Source organism: Barbatula barbatula, assembly GCF_947034865.1.
Source record: "Barbatula barbatula genome assembly, chromosome: 3".
Lineage (NCBI taxonomy): Eukaryota > Metazoa > Chordata > Actinopteri > Cypriniformes > Nemacheilidae > Barbatula > Barbatula barbatula.
In genome coordinates this window covers 28099021-28103584 of record NC_136764.1, presented here as the reverse complement: position 1 = coordinate 28103584, position 4564 = coordinate 28099021, and the positions used below count along the sequence as shown (strand labels likewise).

General features: G+C 36.4%; 1 long non-coding RNA gene across 2 annotated transcripts; it reads right to left on the bottom strand.

The window, feature by feature from the left end:
* Positions 1-1940: 1940 nt before the first annotated feature.
* LOC306892588 lies at positions 1941-4145 on the bottom strand. Of its 2 annotated transcripts, none has more exons than XR_013786479.1 (3): positions 4030-4145; positions 3620-3759; positions 1941-3401 (listed from the first exon to the last, which is right to left on the bottom strand). It is a non-coding gene; the product is annotated as an uncharacterized lncRNA (long non-coding RNA). The 2 variants fall into 2 exon arrangements; XR_013786480.1 differs by having other exon boundaries at positions 2044-3401; positions 3909-4099.
* Between the last annotated feature and the right edge of the window lie 419 nt (positions 4146-4564).

The following is a 4564-nucleotide window of genomic DNA, read 5'->3' as shown; positions in this document are numbered from 1 at the left end:
ATTTATATACGGGTGTGAGCAGTTTAATGGTCAGTGGGGTGGTTTCCCGGAACAGGGTTTAAGACTAGTCCCAGACTAACTCAAACATTAGAGGTGTCTTGATTGAAAAACAGCTTGCGCTGACATATCTTAAAATATATTACTGTGATTTGTCTATTAGTGCATGTTTTGTCTCAAGATACACAACAGGAATGTTTTTTAAAAGGAATTAAATACCCTAATTTAATTAAGCCCTAGTCCTGGTTTAAACGAATCCCTGTCCGGGAAACCGGCCCCATTATGTTATGTATGGATGCGAAACAAGTAACTTGCAGTGATATAATTGTACCACAAGAGGGCAGAAGTAGTATAGCTTTCCGTTGCCTTCTTGCTCGTGTTCTTTTTAGGCAAATAATAATAAAACATCCGTAAACCTTATGATGTCATATATTATATAGTAAATTAAACATTCTCTTTCTTCTGCGCGCTTCTCGGTAACTTATTTCTACAATAACGTCAATGTGTCCGATTGATTTTCGCTGTTAATTCCAAGAAATTCTTATTTTTACGTAAAGTTATTATGAAATAATGCAATGCATTAATACGTAACAAAATATTATATATACTTAATAAAATAAGTATTTCATCAGCAACACGTTTATGCGGTCGGGAAAAACAAACCTCACAAAAAACATTTCAATCACATTTATCATCTTTCTAAAAGCAAACCTTTCCAGAGACGAGGAGCAGATCTGCAGACGTGTAGCATTACAATTAAACTTGCTTCTTCTTATTATTCTTCTTCTTCGTGGTTTAACGCCAGCTTGCATCCAAAGTGTGCAAAGTATTGCACTGCTGCCACCTTTCGGATGTATGTATGAGGTCATTCTCACAAAATCTTGGTCTCAAGATGTCAATTAAAATGGATATTTCTTAAAAACACTAGTCTCAACAAATTTACTTAATATTCCGTAACCATTTAAAACTTTTATTTCTATAGCATGTTTTGCAAAAATAAAGCAACGCCTTGATGACAAAGCAAGTTTTATTATTCATACTAAGAAATGAATTCATTATATTTAAATGGAAAATGTAAACATTTTTAAATGCAGAAAACTACCTTTATCGTTAATCACAATAAAAACAAAATATTTACCTTCAGTTTACACATAAATGCCCACATGTACCCTAATGCACACAGACAAATCGGGACATGCTATACGGTAATGAGAATTTCAGCAAAAAAGGCAATAAAACACAATTATTTATCTCAAAATTATGTATTATCAAAGGTATCTTTATTATGATAACTTTTTGTTGTCCCAAATTGTATACCTTTAAATAAAAATCTTTACCGCCATGATGTTTTAGTGGTTTTTGATACTAAACCCATTGCTCCATGCAGTGTCAATTTCTTACATTCTTAACATCAGCCTCTTGTTGTTATGACAATCTTTGTTGTCATTACTATTATTTGTTTTCACCATCATCTGCTCAACTGAGATTTTAAACCGCCAATGTAAATTCAGGCATACTGCCCTTGCACTTTCTCCTCCAAGATGTTGGTCGATGTAGGTTCTTCAATGAAGTTTTATTGATGCACACCCACTTTAGACCCATGCTTTATTTCGACATCTTTTATTCCTACCTTTACCATTCTCTCTGTTTTCTCTCTTCTTCATACTTTCTTCAACTAACAAGTACATGCTCTCCCATGATTAATACCCGAAAATATTCACAGAAATTCGAATTACTGCTCTAATCTTAGTCTGGTCCTCAGAAAGTTTCCTTTCACATTCCTTCCCCCAATCTTCACAATGCTAACTCTCTGGCTTTTATGGTATACAAACGCCTCGCTTTTGTTTCACTATCCCAATAGTCTTTTTGCGTACAGTGCTTTCACCTTCTGATTTTGACAACTTAATACTTCCCTTAAAGTCACAGCACAAAACAAAAGACTTGTATAAGGCTAAAATTGTCTCAAATGGAAAACATGAGGGTTTTACAACACTAACCGAAAGAAGGTAGCTAGGTGCCAGCATATAGAAATGAAGAACAAAGATTCATAAAATGAAATTGGTTTATTCATTTATTCCAGTATATTCACTTCAGTGATGGACATTCCAAGTATTCAAATATAAATTGATAATGCAGCTAAATATATATGTTATAAGTTCAGATCCAAAACACTCTAAACGTTAGACGGACTCCCAGGTTCGGTTCCATTATGATACTGCAGACTGGGCAGAGTGTGGTTAACAACAATCTCATTTTTGACAGATGTGGCTTTTAGATCGTTTCGCATCTTAACTCGTCATATACATTGATCAAGCATAACATCCTGACCACTAATAGATGAAGTAAATAACACCCATTATCTCTTCATCACAGCAACTGTTAGTAGGTGGGATTAGGCAGCAGGCGAACAATTTGTCCTGAAAATAAGTGTTTTTGAAGGATTTAAGCGAGTTTGACAAGGGGCCAAATTGTGATGGCTAGAGGACTGGGTCGGAGCATCTCCAAAACTGCAGTTCTTGTGGGGTGCTCCCAGTCTGCAGAGGTCATTATCTACCAAAAGTGGTCCAATAAAGAAACAGTAGTGGAGTCCATGCCTGGATGGGTCAGGGCTGTTTTGGTAGCAAAAAGGGGCCTCAGACAAACTTTTAGGAAGGTGGTCAATGTTACGCCTGATCGGTGTATATATATCCCAGGTGGCACTCTTTAAACAAAGTTTGGGCATCCCTCAGTGATGTGGATATCGAGACGACCTTTGTATTTGAAACCTCTTCCGCAGTACTGGCACTTAAACCGCCTCTCATCAGTGTGACGGCCCATATGGTTTATAAGACTGCCTCGGTTTTTGAAGGTGTTTCCACACTGATGGCATATGAAAGGCCTTGCTTTAGTGTGAGTTACCATGTGGCTTTTCAGACTTTTCATGCACTTGAATTGCTGTTCACAGTAATGACATGTAAATAACTCCTGTTTGTGAGTTTCCATGTGGTGAGTAAGTCGTCTTAGGTATTTAAAAGTTGATCCACAATGTTGGCATTTGAAGGGTTTTGGTGTGGTGTGAACAGCCATATGCTTCGCGAGGCTTTCTTTGTGTTTGAAACGCCTTTCACACTGAAGGCAAATGAAAAACTCCTCTTCGTTGTGAACGCTCATGTGGTTTTCAAGGTATCCTCGGTATCTGAAACACTTTCCACAGCGATTGCATTTGAAAGGCTTCTGTCTATGAGTTTGTTGCACAGAATTCTCGATTTCTGTCCCTTGAGCTGTAATTTCTTCAGAGAAATCATTTTCTGTTTTTAGGCAAATAAAAAGTTTTTCTTCGGTCATGAAAACATCAGGTGTCTGATATGGTTGTTGGACCTCCACTTCAATTTGCTCTTCACGTTCCTCTTTCACTTCCATCAGGCCTGAACAGAACATATCAAGAATCAAAACACAGTCAGGCAAAACAAAAATGCATCAGTTATGTGTGTTCGCCAATATACAAAATGCCAACACATCTGAGGTCTTTATTATGTTTATACATTTACTGTTTGTAAGAGATCAACTCTGTGAAAATGTCTAAGACTTACACTCTTTATTATTTCTTAGCATCAATAAATTAAAAATTTAAAGTTAGACCAACCTCTATGAACACCAACATCTTCCATTTTAATTTCGCATGCATCTGAAATGCTAATTTCTTCACTTTCCCCTTTAACACCCTCCATCTTGGCAGGCAGCTTTCACTAATTTCACCCGGTGTTCGTTTATTCTACCCCGGAACTTTATTTCGTGGCATGTCGATGAAGGATTAGTTGAAATAGACAGAAAAGCATAACGAATCACTCTTTTGTTCGTGCGGTGTAATAATAACCACAATAACCACTAATGGGGAACCGACTATTAGCATTTTACATGAAGCATTAACTTACTCTAATCTACGTTACTTTAACACAAAAAACGTTAAATCGTTTCTGTTCTTGTTCAACGTTTTTGTCAAGGGACACTACAAGACATTTTAAAACACTTTAAACTTTTTTTGCCTTGTTATACCGCAAGCTCGATGCTACAATGATCTAGTGTTGGAGTCGCGGCATCATGCATCATAACATCTTTTCTTCTGAACGGCTGGTAATCTCGCGTAATGACGCATTACCGCCACCAACTGGACTGGAGGAAGCGTGACTCCATTAATGAAATAACATTCAATATAAAAAATAAATCATATGTATTTATTGAGTGCTCTATATTTTAGGATGACGTGTTTGACTTAGATAAACAGTGGATAAAAATGATATTGATAAACTATGTTGCAGCGTCCCAACGACACCATTACTAAGACTGAAGGCTCATTGACAGACAACCTGGAAGGCATAACAACATACAATAGAAAAAGTTTCTTGTTTGTTGTCAGGTTCTGAGTTTCATTATACAATTAAAGGACATGTATTTCCATTTGTTTACTGGGTCATATCCCACCCTAATAAACTTTGCTGTTGGGTCATTCAAACATGAAATGTGTCAAAATCACTTTTTTATTTTTTCAACACTGAATAAATAACACATATGTTGTACTATTCAAATGTGT